Source organism: Eretmochelys imbricata, chromosome 14 (genome assembly GCF_965152235.1).
Source record: "Eretmochelys imbricata isolate rEreImb1 chromosome 14, rEreImb1.hap1, whole genome shotgun sequence".
NCBI lineage: Eukaryota > Metazoa > Chordata > Testudines > Cheloniidae > Eretmochelys > Eretmochelys imbricata.
In genome coordinates this window covers 39,359,007-39,381,028 of record NC_135585.1, presented here as the reverse complement: position 1 = coordinate 39,381,028, position 22,022 = coordinate 39,359,007, and the positions used below count along the sequence as shown (strand labels likewise).

At 48.1% G+C, this 22,022-nt stretch overlaps 1 pseudogene; it reads right to left on the bottom strand.

Annotated features, from left to right (window-relative positions):
- Positions 1 to 650: 650 nt before the first annotated feature.
- On the bottom strand, positions 651 to 1,613 carry LOC144274810 (olfactory receptor 5P50-like; annotated as a pseudogene).
- Positions 1,614 to 22,022: the final 20,409 nt, after the last annotated feature.

Here is a 22,022-nt window from a genome sequence, read left to right as displayed (position 1 = left end):
CAAGATACAAACTATTTTACCTTTTGCCCTTGGACTTTATTGCTGCCACCACCAAGCACCTAATACATATATAACAGGGAAAGAGCCCTCTTGGAAACATCTTTCCCCCCACACCAAATCCTCCCAAACCCTACACCCCCTTTCCTGGGGAAGGCTTGATAAAAATCCTCACCAATTTGCATAGGTGAACACAGACCCAATGGTCTCACCCTTACAACATGTTGCCAACTAGACCATTTTGTGTCTTTTTGTGACTTAAGGTTTTGCCTAGAGGGATTCTTACAGCAGCCAAAGTGGAAGGGCAAGAAAGGCTATAACACTGTTCCTGGTGAAGTGTCCAGAGGTCACTGCTGGGGCCTGGTTGTTTGCATCCGGCCTGTGTGAGCACAGTAAAGGTGGTTGGTTTGCAGAGGGCTATGCTGGCAATAAGCACAATTTAAGAGGTGGCAGATTTCCCAGGTTTATGTCCCTACATATGCTGCACCAGGAGTTAGTATTTTTATTCTCCAAACATTTTTTCCCTCAGTGTCTTTCCACTAAAATGGACAACACTGAGTGCTTATATTTTAACTGGGACTTTTCAACTTAATTTTAATGGGGGATGATTGCTGAAATGACCCAGGCAGCTTTCAAAACCTCAGGCTATGTTATTATCTCAGAGTCTCTGCATGTTTTTTTGTGAAAGCCACATTTACTGACTGCTTTGCTCAAGGCTTCCTTGACCTCTCTGTTTCTCAGGCTGTAGATGAGGGGGTTTAACAGGGGAGTCAGGACCATGTAGCAAAGAGAGACCACTTTGTTCAGGTCTCTCAGTGTATCATGTTTCGGTAGCATGTACACAATCATTATGGTTCCATAGAAAATTGTCACCACAATGAGGTGAGAGGAGCAGGTGGAAAAGGCCTTTTGCCTCCCGGTGGTGGAAGGGATTCTCAGGATGGTGGCGATGATGCACTTGTAAGATGTCAGGGTTAGTAAGAATGGAGGCCGGGTGAATACACAGGCTAGTATGAAATCCCCCAATATGACCAGGTGGGTGTCACTGCAGGAGAGCTCTATCAGTGGAAGGGGATCATAATAGAAATAGTCAATTTCATTTGGGCCACAGAATATTAACTGTGATAGGAATAAGACAAAAATGGTAAGAGCCAAAAAACCATTTAACCAGGAACCAGCAGCCAAATGGAGGCAAAACCTGGTATTCATAAGAGTTGAATAGTGCAGGGGTTTACATATCGCTAAATACCGATCATAAGACATCGCTGCTAGGAGACAGAATTCCGTACCTGCCAGAGACCCAGAGAAATACAGTTGTGTGATGGAGCCACTGACTGAGATGGTTCTGTCCCCAGTCAGGAGACTAGCCAGCATCTGAAGCAGGATGGTTGTGGTCTCCAGGTCTCCAGGCAGGACAAATTCCCCAGGAAGAAGTACATGGGGGTGTGAAGGTGCTGATTAGCCACAATGAGCACCACAACGAGGGTGTTCCCGGACACGGTTCCCAGGTAGATCACTAGGAATATCAGGAAGAGAAGAATTTGTAGGTCAGGGAGCTCCCTGAATCCCAGGAGTAAGGATTCTGTGATGGCCATTTGCTTTCTCCAGTCTGCCATGGGTTGAGTCTAGGAACAATAAACCTGTGTGATTGAATCAGAAGGACATGGTGTTAAAAGTTAATCAAACCTTGTGAGTTAATTCCATAAATATTCAGAAACTCCCCTTCCTCTCCTGGTTAAAGGCTGAAAAGTTAAGACTAAATGTAGATTTCAGAGAAAAGTGCCAGGAGTGGAAACAGGGTAGAAACAGGTCACTATTCCTTTTGCGGGGGGAGGGATAGCTCAATGGTTTGAACATTGACCTGCTAAACCCTGGGTTGTGAGTTCAATCCTTGAGGGGGCCATTTAGGGATCTGGGGCAAAAATTTAAAGAAAAGTAGATGATTTAGTTGGGGATTGGTACTGCTTTGAGCAGGGGGTTGGACTAGATGACCTCCTGAGGTCCCTTCAACCCTGGTATTCTATGAGTCTCAGTCTGAGGACAGAACTTCGCTCTGATGGGGAAAGGGGTGGTCTACATGGATACCAATGACTGCTATAATAGCCCGTTTCCCTGGTAGCCAATTACTGATAGAGAAATGATCTGTTCTGTCATATCATATCCCATCTAGTGACATACCAAAGCTTAACAATGATACTTAAATGCTGTATTTCACTTCTGACAATGGCCAGAATCATGCCATGCCTTAGGAGTGAAAAACAATAAATACATCAACTGAGATCTCCAATGCAGTCTAGTGTCCTTAGGCACCAATCTTGTGTTATAATTAATGGAAATAAATCTAACAATATATCCTGGTATATTCAGCCTTTCAGTTCCCTGTAGGAAAAGGAACAATTTTCACCCCCTCACAAGAGATCAGTTTTGCATAATTTATGAAGTGGAGTAAATTCTCCCTTAGTTCCTGTGGTGTTGATGGTAACATGGTGAGGGACTGGCAATGCCTTTTCTGTTTCCTGACATTAGCTATGTAGCAGTAAAAAAATACAGTTCTTTGGAGGGTGGATCTTAGGAAGGGGTAAAACCAGGCTGATGTGCAACCCTAACTGGGGAATGACCTTCCACATCCATAATGAATGTGGGATGATAATACAGGAGCAAGAAAGGCACTGGGGTTGTGGGGGTGAGGAAGATGCTGTCCCTGAACTCAGAGTCTAGAAACAATCTGGCATGTGTGATCCGGGTTAGTAAGACTCTATCACCACTCGCCACCCCATTGAAAAGTCATGGAAGACCGGAGACATTCCAGAAGACTGGAAAAGGGAAAACATAGTGCCCATCTTTAAAAAGGGAAATAGGGACAACCCGGTGAATTACAGACCAGTCAGCTTAACTTCTGTACCCGGAAAGGTAATGGAGCAAATAATTAAGCAATCAATTTGCAAACACCTAGAAGACAATAAGGTGATAAGTAACAGTCAGCACAGATTTGTCAAGAACAAATCACGTCAAACCAACCTGGTAGTTTTCTTTGACAGGGTAACAAGCCTTGTGGATGGGGGGAAGCGGTAGATGTGGTATATCTTGGCTTTTGTAAGGCTTTTGATGATGTCTCTCATGACCTTCTCATAAACAAACTAGGGAAATACAATCTAGATGGAGCTACTATAAGGTGGGTGCATAACTGGTTGGAAAACCATTCCCAGAGAGTAGTTATCAGTAGTTCACAGTCATGCTGGAAGGGCATAATGAGTGGGGTCCTGCAGGTATAGGTCCTGGGTCTGGTTCTGTTCAATATGTTCATCAATGATTTAGATAATGGCATAGAGAGTACATTTATAAAGTTTGCGGATGATACCAAGCTGAGAGGGTTTGCAAGTGCTTTGGAAGATAGGATTAAAATTCAAAACGATCTGGACAAACTGGAGAAATGATCTGAAGTAAATAGGATGAAATTCAATAAGGACAAATGCAAAGTACTCCCCTTAAGAAAGAACAATCAGTTGTACACATACAAAATGGGAAATAACTGCCTAGGAAGGAGTACTGCAGAAAGAGATCTGGGAGTCATAGTGGATCACAAGCTAAATATGAATCAACAGTGTAAGACTGTTGCAAAAAAAGCAAACATAATTCTGTGATATATTAGCAGGAGTGTTGTAAGCAAGACACGAGAAGTAATTCTTCTGCTCTACTCCGTGCTGATTAGGCCTCAAATGGAGTACTGTGTCAGGTTCTGGGTGCCACATTTCAGAAAAGATGTGGACAAACTGGAGAAAGTCCAGAGAAGAGCAAGAAAAATGATTAACAGTCTAGAAAGCATGAACTATGAGGGAAGACTGAAAAAATTGGGTTTGTTTAGTCTGGAGAAGAGAAGACTGAGAGGGGACATAAGAGTTTTCAAATACATAAAAGGTTGCTAGAAGGAGGAGGGAGAAAAATTGTTCTTCTTAACCTCTGAGGATAGGACAAGAAGCAATGGGCTTAAATTGCAGCAAGGGCGGTTTAGGTTGGACATTAGGAAAAACTTCCTAACTGTCAGGGTGGTTAAGCACTGGAATAAATTGCCTAGGGAGGTTGTGGAATCTCCATCATTGGAGATTTTTAAGAGCAGGTTGGACAAGCACCTGTCAGAGATGGTGTACATAATACTTAGTCCTGTCTTGAGTGAAGGGGAATGGACTAGATGACCTCTTGAGGTCCCTTCCAGTTCTGTGATTCTATGATTGGGGCTCACACTGAGCTGGATCCTCAGCTGGTGTAAATCAAAGTAGCTTCATTTGTGTCAGTGGGGCAGATCCTCCACTGAGGACCTGTCACAAGACATGGATCTCATGCTCCATCTCTGTAAAATTGTGCTATGAATGCTGACTGGCACTGCAGTGGGAAAGTGAGGTTAAAACTATTAATATTCAGCTGTAGAAGAGATCTGTGTTGCTCAAAAGCTTCTCTCGTTCACCACCAGAAGTTGGTCCAATAAAAGATATTACCTCACCCACCTTGACCCTCTAATATTCACAAATCACATTCATGCCCCTGTTTGGAAGGTGGTATAGAAATGCAGTCAGGAAGATGGTGCTCACCTGAAACCACAGGACAGCCCAAGCTTGAAGTGATGAGCTCTTGTTTCTGAGGGTTCAGTGGCCAGGACTCAGGATCCTCAGCTGAGGTTCTTGTCACTCCTCTTTCAGCAGAAACTCTGAGATGGTAGAATGGGGAACTTCTGTTTTCCCTGCCCCTTACTCCAAGAACAAGGGGGACATACAACCAAATTTAAAGGTGGGCAACTTAAAATCTAGAAAATGAAATTCTTGTTAACCCACTGTGTAAGTAAACTGTGGCACTCACTGTGATGCTGGCAGACCAAGTGCTAGCTCATGCCAAGGTCCCCCCCTGTCTCAGTAGGACACTAACTGATACACAGCTGGAATCAGTCTGGCTCCCTTCTAGGTTAATATTGATAAAATGGGTACTAGAATTATATGGAAGTGTTTAATGTTTGACTCTGAATGCTTGTCAGTTGCTGCCTGCATTAATCTCCCCTGCAATGTCTGTTCCATATCTTAATTTAACATTTGAGTGGTTGTAGTGAGCTTCTGTGAGTATGAATCACCACACAGGACAGGGAAGATAATGAGTGTGAAGAGTTGTTCTTCCACAGACATTAAGCCTCTCCTGAAAAAAGGAGACCCATCAGTACCAGATGGAGTGACCAGGTGGCACGTGTGAAAAATCAGGACAAGGGATGTGGGGTGGGGAGGGGTAACAGACACTTATAAAGACAAAGCCCCAAATAATGGGACTGTCCCTATAAAATCAGGACATCTTGTCACCCTAATACCGGGTGGGCTATGGGTGGATATTGCAACTGGAAACTCCTGACAACTAGATTGAGAAACCATCAACAAAAGGACTAGAGACTCTTATTGTTCTGCTCTCCTCCCGATGAAGATGAGTCATGCAAATGGATTGAGTTTGCAACTCAGAGCAGATAGCAGGAGGGGGATAAAAACTTCAAACAAAAGGAACTAGGGATCTCTGTGCTGCTTGCACACTTGGGGCAGGGTGTTTCTAGGCATTAGCAAGAGATCCCCAGCTGCTTAGCCTGGGATAGCCCTAAAGGTCAAATACAGCTTGCTGCTGAGAGAAGCCTGTATCACCTTTTAAAACCTAAGACTGTGACTCATTCATGGGTCTGTTTTCTTGCTTTAACCTTGTAAATAACTCTCATTTCCTTTTCCTATTTAATAAATCTTCCTCTACAGTAGTTCACTATAGGATTGGCTACAAGCATCGTCTTTGGTGCGAGACCTAAAGTGCAAATGACCTGGGGGAAGTCCAGAGTAACCTGAATATTGCTGTGATTCTCGGCGTAAGGGGTTGTGTACCACAGATACACTCACCTGGGTGGCAGGACAGACCGGCGCAGCCAAGGGGACTGTAGGGGACTCTGTCAAGGCTGTTAAAGTGCCTGAGGAGTTTGCACTCGGTGCAGTTGGTTGGTGAAATCTAAGTTTAGAACTGACAAGCAATGAGGGGGTTTGTGCCCTGGTTTGTAACTGTCTGCCCTGAGTTTGGCACTCACACGCTTGCATCCCCATTGGGAGCATCACACTCATTGCCACAGGAAGTCATTGATATGAAGGACTTAACTAGATTCCAGAAGAGATTGGATGTTCCTGATAGCCATATAAATATCCAGAGTTATCCTAATTAATGGCAACAATAGAGATTGGCTTAACCCCCAAAACTATTATAGACCAACATGACACATGTGAGGTGAGATTATCCCAGAACTGCTATTGCAGTGTTCTTACATTTGAAACATCTAGTACTGCCCGCTCTTGGAGAAGGATACTGGGCAGGATGGCCCTTGGGTCTGATCTAATCTGGCAATTCCTACGTTCTCCTAAAGTAATACAGAGAAGCCCAAAATTCCAGTTAGTTCAGGAAGCTACTTCTTTGATATTTCAGCTTCTGACAGGCTGTTCCATGAAAAAAGATGACCTGGCGCAGATAACACTTTTTTGGTGAAAATCGATACGAAGAAATCATTTGAGAGGAGGTTGTCAAACTGTCTATAGGATTGGGACATTAATTCTAATAGGAGATTAGGACACCCAATTCCTAGGTGGCTTTAAAAATCTCAACCATAGCACCTAAGCAATGTCCATATCTTGTTTATTCCCTGGGTTCAGTGGACTCGTGGATTCTCTTGCAACCTGTCTGACTCAGATATAGTGAAGCAGTTTTTATTTACTTTTAACTAAAACCATTTATTCTTCACATACCCTCTCATCCTCCTAATTAAGTTCTTACACTTTATCCACCTAACATGCCATTTTAATGTTCCTTTCTATCAGCTTCACTTAGTTTTAGGGTGACCAGATGTCCCGATTTTATAGGGACAGTCCCAATTTTGGGGGCTTTTTCCTCATATAGGCACCTATTACCCAAAACCCCGTCCCAATTTTTACACTTGCTATCTGGTCACCCTATTTAGTTTTGATTTCCATTATTCTATTCCAGGCTTCACCCTAGTTATCCTGAGCCAGATCCTTAGCTGAGGACCTTTCACAAAACACATATCTCAATTTCCCCATTGTTAAATGGTGCTATTAACATTGACTGGCACTGCTGTGGGACGGTGAGGCTAAAACTGCTAATATTCACAGAGACAAGGTGAGTGAGGTAATATATTTTATTGGACCAACTTCTGTTGGAGAGAGAAACAGATAAGCTTATGAGAGTTAGAGAGCTTGTCTCTCTCTCCAACAGAAGTTGATCCAGTAAAAGATATCACCTCACCCACCTTGTCTCTCTAATATCCTGGGACCAACACGGCTACAACAACATTGCAAACAATATTCACACAGCACATTCGTGCCCCTGTTTGGAAGATGGTATAGAAACACAATCAGGAAGAGGGTGCTCACCTGTGAAGGATTCATGCAGGGTTCATGCGCTTGGCAACATTCAGGGCACACCCTGAGTGTTGTGTAGGAGCAGTGCACACACGGCTCCTCTCAAGGGCATGAACCTTGGAAACTCGCCCCGATGACATGAACCGTGGGAAGCGTCCCAGGACTGGGCTCAAGGCCCGAGAGCGAGGAATGCGGTAGATAGAAATTGGTAAATAAGAATATTAAACAAAGCCAGTGTATTCCTTTTATCTGTTGGAGTATGTAATGCGCAGGAGGGGGGAGAGAATAAAAGAGAGGGTGGAAAGCTGACAAGGCAGACCAGCCTGCTTGCTTGCTTAAAGCTTGTTCTGTCTTGTATTTGGACCGCAACACACCTGTAACAACAGGACAGCTCAAGCTTCGAGTGATGACTTCTTATTTCTCAGGGTTTGGCAGCCAGGACTTGGTTTCCACCACTGAACTACTTGGGTCTCATCATTCAGTAGAAACTGGATCTGCTCAGCAAAGACACCTGAATCTACCTGAATGGACGAGCAGCTGCTGCGATCTGTCTTAGAACATGCTCTTCCCCCTCCATTTACACAGTGCAGAGCCCTCATATTTGTATCCTCCTCCATGGAAGGCTGTGTCTCCGTTGATTCCACCTCTGAAGAGGTTGAGTCTGGGGAATTAGTGCTGTGTTTTCTGTGCAGACAGTACAAACAACTGTCCTGATGCAACCAACCTCCCACTCCCAGAGGAATCGCCTTTCTGCTACTAGCTGTATGAGGTCATTGCTCTGCATGGCTGAAATGTAATGCAGCGACCCTGGAGTACAGGGCCATGCAGAGACTGAAACTACTCAGCAATCTTTACTCATGTCGATTGTCCCATTGCCTTCATGGAACAATTGCACAAGAAACAATGGCTAAGATGACTCAGGCCTGCCAGATTGGGTGCTGAAGCCACACAGTTTAACAGACACACAGGAAACTGAATGCAAAGTAAATTTAATCCATAGTTTGCAAATGAAAGATTTGGATGGAAGAATCTCTCTCCCATTCACACCCCCAATGGACATATTTCTCCCAAGGAACTTTGATGTTATCAGTAATTACTAATGTTTGTTTATTTAACAATATTCTCACCCTTCTGCTGAGCGGTAGCAGAATTCAGGTCTTGCAGATTGATTTCCCATTGGAAAATCAGTGATGTGGAGTCTGGGTAATTTCTCAGGGTAACTTGTTTGTTTTTACACTATATACACCAGTCCTGGAACAGAGGTGACCACAGACAACATGCTGGAATCCTCCTTTTAGGGATCTCAGTCCACACATCAGAGGCAGGACTAGCAAGCAAGGACTTTCCCCCACACAATACTTTCAGCCCAGGACACTTAGTCCTGGTTTACACTACAAGTTTAGGTCGAATTTAGCAGCGTTAGATTGATTTAACCCTGCACATCAAAGCCATTTTTGTCAACTTAATGGGCTCTTAAAATCAATTTCTGTACTCCTCCCCGACGAGTGGATTAACGCTGAAATAGACATTGCCAAGTCGAATTTGGGGTAGTGTGGACGCAATTAGCTTCCGGGAGCTATCCCAGAGTACTCCATTATGACCGCTCTGGACAGCACTCTCAACTCTGATGTACTGGCCAGGTAGACAAGAAAAGCTCCATAAACTTTTGAATTTCATTTCCTGTTTGGCCACTGTGGCAAGCTGATCAGCACAGGTAACCATGCAGATCTTATCAGCAGAGGTGACCGTGGAATCCCAGAATCGCAAAAGAGCTCCAGCATGGACCGAACGGGAGGTACTGAATCGTATCGCTGTATGGGGAGATGAATCCATGCTATCAGAACTCAGTTCCAAAAGACAAAATGCCAAATATTTGCAAAAATCTCCAAGGGCATGAAGGACAGAGGCTATAACAGGGACCCGTAGCAGTGCCGCATGAAACTTAAGGAGCTCAGGCAAGCCTACCAAAAAACCACAGAGGCAAACGGCCGCTTGGGGTCAGAGCCCCAGAGATGCTGCTTCTATTTTGAGCTTCATGCAATTCTAGGGGTGCCCCTGCAACTATCCCACACCTGTACATGGACTCCTGCAAGGGATTCTCACGCAACAGGGATGAGGATTTTGGGAATGAGGAAGATGATAGCGCACACCAGGTAAGCAGAGAAACCATTCTCACCAACAGTTTATCACCCTGGAGCCAATACCCTCCCAACCCGGGCTCCCAGACCTTGAAGATGGAGAAGGCACCTCTGGTGAGTGTACCTTTGTAAATATAATACACAGTTTAAAAGCAAGTATGTTTAATGATTAATTTGCCCTGAAGACTTGGGATGCATTCACGGCCACTATAGCTACTGGAAAAGTCTGTTAACTTGTCTGGGGATGGAGTGGAAATCTTCCAGGGACATCTCAATGAAGCTCTCCTGAAGGTACTCCCAAAGCCTTTGCAAAAGGTTTCTGGGGAGGGCAGCCTTATTGCATCCTCCATGGTAGGACACTTTACCACAGCAGGCCAGTAGCACGTAGTCTGGAATCATTGTATAAGAAAGCATGGCAGCGTGTGGTCCCAGTGTTTGCTGGCATTCAAGGAACATCCATTCTTTATCTCTCTGTGTTATCCTCAGGAGAGTGATATCATTCATGGTCACCTGGTTGAAATAAGAGAATTGTATTAAGGGAACATTCAGAGGTGGCCATTCCTGCTGGGCTGTTTCCCTGTGGCTGAATAGAAATCTTCCCTGCTGTTAGCCATGCGGTGGGGGGAGGGGTGAAGCGATCATCCCAGAGAATTGTGGGGGGGGGGTTAGTTGGGTTTGTGCTGCACGTTAACCCAAACACATCAGTCCCTCCTTTTAAATGACCAATGTGTCTTTTTCAATTTTACTCTCCCTTTTTTTCCTCCCACAGCTGCAAATGTTTCAACGCTGCCACTAGCATCTCCATCCCAGAGGCTAGCACAGATAAGAAGGCGAAAAAAACGCACTTGATGAAATGTTCTCTGAGTTCATGCAGTCCTCCACTGAAAGAGCCCAGCAGAATGTGTGGAGGTAGACAATGTCAGAGTCCAGGAAAGCACAAAATGAACGTGAGGACAGGAGGGACACACAAGAGGATAGATGGCGGGAGCAACAGGAGAGGCGGCGGCAGCGTGATGAGAGCAGGCAGGAGGCAATGCTGAGGCTACTGGAGGATCAAACTGATATGCTCCGGCGTATGTTTGAGGTGCAGGAAAGGCACAGACTGCCACTGAAGCCCCTGTGTAATCAACCGCCCTCTTCCCCAAGTTCCATAGCCTCCTCACCCAGACGTCCAAGAACGCGGGAGGGAGGCCCCCCTCCGGGCACCCAACCACTCCAACCCAGAGGACTGCCCAAGCAACAGAAGGCTGGCATTCAATAAGTTTTGAAGTGCAGTGTGGCCTTGTCCTTCCCTTCTCCCCCACCCATCCTGGGCTACCTTGGCAGTTAGCCCCTTATTTGTGTGATGAATTAATAAAGAATGCATGAATTTGAAACAACGACTTTATTGCCTCTGCAAACAGTGATCCAAGTGGGAAGGGGAGGACGATTGGCTAACAGGGAAGTAGAGTGAACCAAGGGGGCGGGTCTTCATCAAGGAGAAACAAACAGAACTGTCACACCGTAGCCTGGTCAGCCATGAAACTGGTTTTCAAAGCTTCTCTGATGCACAGCACACCCTGCTGTGCTATTCTAATCACCCTGGTGTCTGGCTGCGCGTAATCAGCTGCCAGGCGCTTTGCCTCAGCCTCCCACCCAGCCATAAACATCTCCCCCTTACTCTCACAGATATTGTGGAGCACACAGCAGGCAGTAATAACAATGGGAATATTGGTTTCACTGAGATCTAACCGAGTCAGTAAACTGCGCTAGCGCGCTTTTAAACATCCAAATGCACATTCTACCACCATTCTGCACTTGCTCAGCCTATAGTTGAACAGCTTCTGACTACTGTCTAGGGTGCCTATGTACCGCTTCATGAGCCATGGCATTAAGGAGTAGGCTGGGTCCCCAAGGATAACTATAGGCATTTCAACATCCCCAACGGTTATTTTCTGCTCTGGGAATAAAGTCCCTTGCTGAAGCTGTTCATACAGACCAGAGTTCCCAAAGATGCGAGCGTCATGTACCTTTCCCGGCCATCCCACGCTGATGTTGGTGAAACGTCCCTTGTGATCCACCAGTGCTTGCAGCACCACTGAAAAGTACTCTTTGCTGTTTATGTACTGGCTGCCTTTGTGCGCCAGTGCCAAGTCAGGGATATGGGTTCCATCTATCGCCCCACTACAGTTAGGAAATCCCATTGCAGCAAAGCCATCCACTATGACCAGCACATTTCCCAGAGTCACTACCCTTGATAGCAGCAGCTCAGTGATTGCATTGGCTATTTGGATCACAGCAGCCCCCACAATAGATTTGCCCACTCCAAATTTGTTCCTGACTGATCGGTAGCTGTCTGGCATTGCAAGCTTCCAGAGGGCTATCGCCACTCACTTCTCAACTGTGAGGGCTGCTCTCATCTTGGTATTCTGGCGCTTCAGGGCAGGGGTAAGCAAGTCACAAAGTTCCATGTAAGTGTTCTTATTCATGTGAAAGTTTCATAGCCACTGGGAATCATCCCAGACCTGCAACACTATGTGGTCCCACCAATCTGTGCTTGTTTCCCAGGCCCAGAATCGGCGTTCCATGGCATGAGCCTGCCACATTGCCACCAGGATGGTCAAATTGCCAGGGCCCGTACTTTGAGAGAAGTCTGTGTCCATGTCCTCATCACTCTCGTCACCGCGCTCCCGTCACCTCCTCGCCTGCTTTTGCAGGTTCTGGTTCTGCATATACTACCTGATAATGCGCGAGGTGTTTACAATGCTCATAACTGCCGTGGTGGTCTGAGCAGGCTCAATGCTTGCCATGGTATGGCGTCTGCAGGAGAGCACAGTTGCAGGGGAAGTGGTGGTTGGATGTCCAGTTTTGCAGACCTACGGCATCGTCTGCACGCTTGCCGAGGTATGGCGAGACAAGAGCAGCTGAGCAGAGTTGCAGCGGAAGTGGTCATATAGAGGACCTGTGAGACCACCAGGAGAGCAGAGTGGCAGCAGAAATGGTCATTTGATGATGACGGTTTGCAGTCCTACTACACTGTCTGCTGAAAGCAGTATGGCGCCCGCATGGAAAAAAGGCGTGAAATGATTGTCTGCCATTGCTTTCACGGAGGGAGGGGGACTGATGACATATACCCAAAACCACCCGCGACATTGTTTTTGCCCCATCAGGCATTGGGAGCTCAACCTAGAATTCCAATGGGCGGCAGAGACTGCAGGAACTGTGGGATAGCTACCCACAGTGCAACGCTCTGAAAATTGACGCTAACCTCGGTACTGTGGACACACTTCACCGACTTAATGCACTTAGTGGGGACACACAATCAACTGTATAAAATCGTTTTCTAAAAATCGACTTCTATAAATTCAACCTAATTTTGTAGTGCAGACATACCCTAAGGGTGAAAGCTGGGTCATCACCAGTGAGTGGGAGCTGGGCAAGGCAGGGTACTTCTCTGTATGATCTCTCTTACAAATGTAGTTGTGATTCTGTCTAATGGTGTTTGTGGGGAGGATTGTACCTTATCAACCCCTTTGATTCAGGGGTGGGTGGGGGCAAGGTGTGACTGCACCTCTCTGCGTCTACATTGGTTTTACTACCCTTCCGGTAGTCAGTACTGTGTGGCTTAATAGCCAAAGTCCATATAACTCCACTTGCCCTAGTGGAATAGCATGGCTAGTGGCCAGAGTCCGTAGAATATGCTCCTAGAGCAGGGTGGCCCAAGGCCAGAGTTCCTCTAAATTCTCTTTCCCCTGTGGGATAGCGCGGCCTGGTGGCCAGAGTCACAGAGTATGCTCCTAAGGCAGTGTGGCCCAATGGCCTGAGTCCATATATCCCTTTTAGGGTAAGAAAGGGGTCAGGGAACTATGTCGTCATTAGGGAAGGGGGGCTGTGACCCCCGGTGGGGGAGCCCAGGCCCACCCATCCTCACCTGGCTCTGACCCAGGGCCCTGCCAGTGGCGGGGTGATCCGCCACGGGGTCAGCAGAGAATCCTACCGCAACACACTGACCTCGCTGTGGTGGGAGGTACCACTCCCTTACCTTCCCTGGGTCACTCCCCACCAGTTCTCCAACAATAGTAGTCCTTGTGGCATCTGTGTCTCCAGGTTCCTTGGCACCCGACACTCCCTAGGGTTCCAATAGCTGTAAGCCTCTGTTCCCGGTTCCTGACTCCTCAGCTCTCCCCTGTAAGGGTGTAGCTGCTCCTGGGCTGGAACCTCCACTGGGCATCCTTCCTCCTTGGCCGCCTGCCCTGACTGAACAGTCCTGCAGGCTTTTATACTTGACAGTTGGAGCATGCCCAGCAGAGCCTAGCCTTCCTCTGCTAGGAGTGACAGCTTAACCCTCTCAGACCCAGTGCGGGGCCGGTCCACCCTGTCACACACCCTCCCCTTTAGAACGGTGGTTGGGGTTTCCCCCACCTCGTCCCCCTCCCCGCCCTTCCTCTTCTCCCACCCTGGAAAAAAAATCCGTGTTTCCGTGGGCCTTACCTGACCTATGCAGCACTTGAAAGGAATAGGGCTGGAGGCACAAATACCACCGCATAATTTGATCATTTGTCTCTTTCATGCTGTCGATCCAGCGAAGGGGGGCATGATCAGTCACTAAGAAGAAGTGGTTTCCCAATAAGTAGTACCGCATTGTGTCGACTGCCCACTTAACCACGAGGGCCTCCCGTTCTATGGGGGAGTAGTGCGTTTCGCGTGGGAAGAGCTTCCGGATGAGGTACAAAACAGGGTGGTCTTCCCCCTCTATCTCTTGTGACAAGACAGCTCCTATGCCTACTCCGGATGCATCCGTCTGGAGAATGAAGAGCTTCATAAAGTCAGGTTGGGTCAACACAGACTCCTAGGTCAGTTGTTCTCGGAGTGCGTGAAAAGCGTCCTCACATTCCTTCATCCATTGGACCTTCTGGGGCTGTGTTTTCTTCGTTAGGTCCATCAAGGGGGTGGCCAGTGTCGAGAAATTAGGGACAAACTGCCGATAATACCCCGCCAATCCTAAGAACTGCCATACCTGTTTTTTGGATTTAGGGGTAGGGTAGTCCCTCAAAGCCCGTACCTTATCGACCATAGGGTGTAATTTCCCTTGCTCTACCGTATAGCCTAAATAAGTCACCTTCCACTGTCCTAAATGGCAATTAGCCGGATTTGCCGTGAGACCCGCAACGCCCAGGGCTTGTAGTATATTGGTTAGGTGCCGAATATGGTCTCCCCAGCTGGAGCTATAAATGACAATGCCATCAATGTATGCTGCAGCGTATAAACTGTGGGGGCTCAGTACCTGGTTTACAAGCCCTTGGTATGTAGCCGCAGCACCATGTAACCCGAAGGGCATTACTGTAAATTGAAAAAGGCCGAACGGCATGGGAAAGGCTGACTTCACTCGTGAGGTAGGTGTCAGGGGGATCTGCCAATACCCCTTGGTTAAATCCAGGGTGGAGATAAATTCTGCATGGCCTAGTCTCTCCAGTAACTCATCCACCCGTGGCATAGGGTAGGCATCAAAGCGAGACATGGCGTTCACATTGTGAAAGTCGATTCAAAACCTCACTGAGCCATTTGGCTTGGGGACCAACACTATGGGACTCCTCCACTCACTCTTCGATTCTTCCACTACCCCAAAGGTTAACATTTGACTCCAACTCCTTCCACACGGTCTCCCACATTTTCTTAGGGAGTAGGCGGTGGTTCTCTCTCACCTTTTGGCCGGGGATGGTGGCAATGTGGTGGCTGATCACCGTTGTTCTTCTTGGTTGAGCAGACAAGACTGTGGGGAAAGCTGCTGCTATCTGCCACACCTGTTCTTGCTGGGTATGGTTGAGTTCTCAGCTAATGGCTACTGTGCTTGACTTCTCGTACTCACCGGTTAATGGCCCAGGTTCATGTTCTGCAGGGTAGGGGGCAATCATAAAACCCTTGCAGTCCTTCCACACCTTCAGCAGGTTTATGTGGTATACTCAGGTGTCCCTTTGTCACCTGGACCAGCTGAATCTCGTAATCAACAGGCCCTACCCACCGGACCACCTTGAATGGCCCCTGCCACTTGGCTAATAGTTTAGACTCAGAGGAGGGCAGTAACAGCAGAACGCGGTCCCCCAGCTCAAAGTTCCTCATCTTCGTCCCCCAATTATACTGGACCTCCTGGTTGCACTGTGCCTGTAACAGGTTCTCCAGGGCCAGGGTGCCTAGTTCCCAAAGCCGGTCCCTCAAATGGAGGATATACTGGACTGAACTTTTGACCCAGGTCTCTTGCTCCTCCCAGGTTTCTTTCAAGAGGTCTAAAATCCCCCAGGGTTGTCTCCCGTAGAGGAGCTCAAATAGGGAGAACCCTGTGGAAGCTTGAGGCACCTTGCCTATGGCGAAGAGGAATGCTGGTAGGAACTTGTCCCACTGACGGGGGTCATCCTCCATGAATTTCTGTAGCATCTCTTTCAGGGTTCCATTAAAGCATTCCACCAACCCGTCCGTCTGGGGACGGTAGATGGAGGTCTTGAGGGCACGGATGTTCAATAGTTGGCAGAGTTCTGCCATCAATTTGGAGGTTACATTAGTCCTCTGGTCAGTCAATATCTCTCGTGGCAACCCCATGAGGGAAAATATCTGCAATAGTTCATTGGCAATGATGGGGGCCATGGCTGTTCATAATGGTACGGACTCAGGATACCAGGTCACATAGTCTACTACGACCAAGATGTATCTATGGCCCGTGCTACTTCTCTCCAGGGACCCCACCAGGCCAAGGTCAATCTGCTTGAACGGAGTGCCAATCACAGGCAAGGGTACTAGGGGGGCCCTTGGTACCCCCTTCGGGCCAGCCTTCTGGCACTCGGGGCAAGAGGCATAGTAATCCCGGACCTCCTGGTGTATGCCTGGCCAGAAAAACCATTGGGCTACTCTTTAGGAAGGTCTTTTTGTGCCCCAAATTCCCCGTCCAGGGGACAGCGTAGGCCAGGCAGAGTAGTCCTCTTTGGAACCTCCGCAGGACCAGCAATAGGCGCACCTCAGCTCGTATCTCTGGCTCCTGGGTCACCCGATAAAGCAGGTCCTTGTGGATCTCAAAATGGGGGCCTTGGGGCCGATACTGCTGAGGATGGGCCTCTCCATCCCAGCTGGCCGCCTGGTCCCAGGCTCGACTAAGACTGGGGTCCCTCTCTGTTCCTCCAGGAAATCTCCATCAATATCCAGCCCCCTCGTCTCTTCCACCGTTGAACGGTCGGTTAGGGCCTGACTCCCTTCTGTTACTTTGGGACCTCTCGACATCCCCTCCAAGGGGTCCTGTGGCCCAGGTTGGCCTAACAAGCCCTGCCTCCCATAGCGGGTTCTGTACCTCTTCTTGGGCTGCCCGCTCCACCCCCATATAAGGTTGGTGAAACTCAGCCAGTCATGTCCCAACACCACAGGATACACTAATCGAGGAGCCACCCCCACTAAGCAACACACCTCCTGTTGGGCAGCCTCCAATCATACCCAGACAGTGGGGTAAGACTTCATGTCCCCATATATACATTGTAACTGGATCGGTGCCCTGGTGGGATGGGAGTACTCTACCAGTCCCATGTGGATGATGGTCTGGCTGCATCCCGAGTCCACCAGTGCTAAGGTCAGGGTTCCTTCCACTCGCACCGGGATCACAATCTTCGGTGTCCCCTCCTTCCGGGCTTGTCGGTCCACCATCAGGACCTGTCCATAATTAAAGTCCATGTAGGGGCACTCTCTCCTGAAGTGCCCCATTTGTCCACAATGGTAGTATCTATCCCAACTCCCCTCCATGGGTAGGGTGCCTTGCGGTAGGCTTGATTCACCTGATGGTTCCTCTTGGCCACAGGACAGGCGCGCCCCTGAGGGTTGTGGGAGACCTCGTCTGTCAGGTGGGGAAACAGGGGCTTTTTCTGCCAATCTTATGCACCGCTCCTTCTGGGAGTCAGTCTCCACCTCCTGAGGTCCTCGTCTTAAGACCCACTCGCTCCTCCGGCTCCGCAGCCATGTAGTCATCGGCAAGGGACGTGGCCTCTGCGAGGATCTTTGGCCGGTGTCACTGCACCCACTCCTTCCCCCCGGTGGGCAGGATCCAGAGGACCTGCTCCAGCACCACAGCCTCGGCCACCTGGCAACTACCGCGGTGTTCAGGCTCTAGCCACCTCCAACAGAGGTCGCGGACCTTCTGGGCTACTGCCCGCGGTCGAGCTCCTGGCGGATATTTCTCTCGACGTAACCTCTGCCAGTACATCTCTGAATTGATACCCTTCTGGTCTAGGATGGCAGCCTTAACCTCCTCACATTGCAGTGCCTCCTGAGGGTCGAGACTACGGTAGACGGCCTGTGCTGGTCCCATTAAATACGGGGCTAGACTAGTGGCCCAATGCTCAGGGGGCCACTGAGTGGCCATCGCTACCCGTGCAAAAGTTACTAAGAAGGCCTCGTGGTTGTTCCCAGGCCCCATCTTTGTCAGCCACACTGGTAGTCCCCCAAAGCCCTCCCCTGGCCCTCCTCCGTCTGAGGGGACAGGGGGACTGGCTGCCGTCTTCAACAAGGTCGCCACCTGTTGAAAGAGTCAATCTTGACTCACTTGCTGCTGAGCGGCCAACTCCCAAACCAGCTGTTGCTGAGACTCTTGTTGCTTTGCTGCCTGCAGTTGCTGCTGGGTAGCTAGTTGCTGTAACAGCTGCGTCTGCTGTTGCTGCTGTTGTATGGCCTGTTGCTTCTGGTTTTCCAGCAGCCATTTCAAGAGCTTTTCGGTCTCCATTCTGTACATGGGGGTCCTTCTAACAGGCCCGGGCAATTGCCTGCATTCTCCACCACTTGTGGGGGGTTTTGTACCTCATCAACCCCTTTGATCTGGGGGGGGTGACATGTGACCCCCACCTCTGTAGCCAGACAGCCAGCCCCCCCCCCTCAGACCAGCATTGCTGGAAACACAGGAGGAAGCCGGAACAGGGCACTTAACATATATTCCAGCACAGCCTTTGAAGCTGTGAAAGCACAGGTGTGCTGCTACAGTGTGCCTCTGGGAGCAGATACAACGATTAAGCTCACAGCAGGCAGAGGCCCTGTGACAGACATGGCTTTTAGCCCCTACTAACTAGCGTGATGCACACACACCAACATCCTAGTTGGGAAAATATTTACCCTGATAAAAGAAATGTCCAGTAGTCGACACTTATTGTTTCTCTCCCTTGCAAGTGTAAACTACTCTTGCGAAAGCTGGCGTCACCCAGACAGACCAGCCTCAATTTGGCATAAGAAAGGAGAAAGAGAATAAAGGAGTACAGAGGTATAAGTAGGGGACCTACAGCACCATGATTTTTGAGTGCTTTTCACTATCTATCTGCTGGTCAGATAAGTGACAGCCTCCCAAGGCTTCTGCAGCTAAGAGGGTCCCTACGCCTTGTCCCTTATTCATCTTTCCGCGGAATTGAGTGACCGATCCTGGCTTGGCACCGCTGGAATCGAGAGATGCAAGGAGGGTAAGAAGCACCCACACCTGATCTCCTATCTTTAGTGTACACATATTTTGAAATAGAGCTCTATACTTTGTTTTCTTTCTTTGGGATTGTGGCTTCAGTTTTGTAACTTGTTTGTGTGTGTAACATCTCTACATTTAAATAAGTAGGCACTAGCAATTTTGTAACCACATGATTAGAATCTAGCTTAATAAATTTTGGTAACCATTTGTGCATAAGCCTGACTTGTTTTCTCTGGTTTACTGTAAAGCAGCCAACACAATTAAAGAACCTCAGCCGTTTTGGCTCTAAAGCCTGGCCATTAGGTGAGAGTACTAAGAGCCTAGCGTTGAGTTGTGCCGCCTCCACGGGGCAAACTCTTGGGGCACCTGTCAGTCAATCCTGGCTGCCCGCTGCGAAGGAGCTCTGAGCTCTAGCAGTTAAAGTCACGGGTGTGGAGAGGCTCTTAGTGCTGCCATTGGGGCACCTGTCAGTCAGTATTGACTGCCCGCTGCGAAGGAGCTCTGAGCTCTAGCAGTTAAAGTCACGGGTGGTTAGGACCTTGGGGCATCCGTCAGCCTAGCCCAGGCTGCCCGCCGCGAAGGGACAGTGCGTCCTAGCGGTTAAAGTCACGGATGGTATAAACGGGCATAGCTGGCACCTCACCAAACATCCTTGGCCGTCGGCTAACAGAAATTGGCGTCACGAACAGGATTGTGATATAGGCTGCACTACAGTAACACAATGAAACCAGTCATGATAAACACCACAGAATTCCCTGAGCTAGAGAAAAGTTTGACCCAAGAGGGATGGGGAAATCCTCTGTGGAGCAAAGAACTGCTGGAGAAATACTGGGGAAAACCAGCAGAGATCTGGCAGCATTTCTGTAACTGGAGAACTGCCTGCAAGATGAAGAAAGGGAAAGGAAAAGGTGCTTGTATATGGCTGCTTATAACATTTGGCAAGCTGCCTGTAAGGATTATCATAGTCTGGCAATAGAATTTAATAGGCTACAACAGGAAAGGGACACACTGCACAAGGAATGCCAGAATTTAGATACCAGAGTAAGAACACTGAATAGGGATATGGAACATCTTCAGAAAAGATTACTTCCCTTAATTGAGAAAGAAGGGACAGAACGAAGGGAAAAGCTGGAGACTAAAACACGCAGTATCAACCGGGCTAAAGTTGAGACTGCTCTCTGGCTAGACCCTGAGGAATGGGATGGAGACATTTGGGATTCAGCAGATGAGCCCCTCCTCTGAGGAGGAAGGTCCCTCTGTAAAATTAAGACCAGCTATCACACATCACAAATCAGAAGAACATGAGGAAAATTTGAGTGGGGCAGAGCTGGATGAAGAAGGGGATGACAATTATCCATCCACCTCTTCAAAAACAAAGAAGGGAGGTAAAAAGGGAAAAGGGAGTAAAGCTCCAACACACTTTACCAAAATTACCACCCGCCAATATACACCCTTGGAGTTAAAAACAATCCAGGGAGATTTTGCTAAAAAGCCTGAGGAAGGTATAATAGAGTGGCTGGTCCGCCTCTGGGACACTGGGGGTGGATATATACGCCTGACAGCCCAAGAAACTGAGCGCCTTAACTTAGGTGCAGGAATATTCCTGGAACATTCAGAGGGGAACACCCCTAAAACACTTTGGTCTCTGGCTTGTGGATGGGCAAGAGGAATTTACCCAGCAGACCGAGATGAACCCACAGTAATGCACTGGACCAACATAGATGAGGTAAAAACAGCTCTATTAACTGTGGCTGTTATTAGCATGCTTGGCCAAAACCCTCAAGAGTTAGCCTATGAAAGTCCATGGGAGGGTCAGGTAGATGTAGATGATCTCAGACCCCTGCTTAAGGGAGTTCCAAGTAACCACAGGGCTATGGCACTGTCCCTTAGATCAGAAGTTGCAGCACATAACAGTACCTTTCGGGCACTGCTAAACCTTCTGGTGTCATACTTTAGAGAATTCGGAGACATCAGAGCACTGACAGGCAAAGCTAAGATACGTTCCCTTCAGGGAAACAAGGGGGCACCATCTAAAGGACATAAAAACAAGCGAGAGCCAACCCAGGAGGAAAAGGAGCTTAGAGCCAAGTTGTGGAGACAATGTCTGGCTTTAGGTTATCCCAGAGATGTGATAAATGGACTGCCCACAGAGCGGCTAAAATTATTCACCATCTTTAAAAGAGCTGACTGGGAGACAACTAATGCTACTCCCAGTGCACCTCTGCAGCTCTCTCCTCTTTCCCCACCTGCAGACACCCGGTATACTCCATTGCTGCAGCAACTGCAAGAGTTACCAGAGCAGGGAAACTAGCTTGCGGGGGTCAGTCTCCTCTCCTAATAAACCAGCTTAAATCCAAAGAGGAGAAAACAACAGCAAAAGACCCCCGGATACATGTAACTGTAAATGACAAACACATTATTCCTTTCTTAATGGACACAGGGGCTCAAATGTCCATGATTAAGCGAGAAAGTTTTCAGGGCTTGCCACCTACTGGCGGAAAACAGGTACTTGTTACAGGAGTAAATGGCAGTACCATAACTTTCCCATTAGTTAAGATAAAACTGGATATCCCCTTGCAACCCCACCATCAGCCCCGAAAATATGAGGTGATTTTGGGCAATGCCAACATACTGGGCATGGACGTTTTAAGAGGAAAGAAGGGAAGGATTAATGGGGAAAGATGGGCTTTTGGAGTCAGTTCTTTTCCTCATGCCACCCACCTGGAAGAGGAAAGCCCTCCCCACTATTCTGTAAACTTACTTAGCAGCGCGCCTGCTCTCCCGCCCTCAACAGTAACAAACATAAAGCAGTATAATGTTCCAGCTGAGGCCATAAGCCCTGTTACTGACCTGATCAAAGATTTGGAACAGCGAGGAATTTTAATTCGTACCCACTCTCGCTTTAATTCTCCTGTGTGGCCCATCAAGAAACCAAATGGCAAATGGAGACTCACTATAGATTATAGAAAGCTAAACAGTAACACTGGACCATTAACTGCAGCAGTCCCTAGCATAACA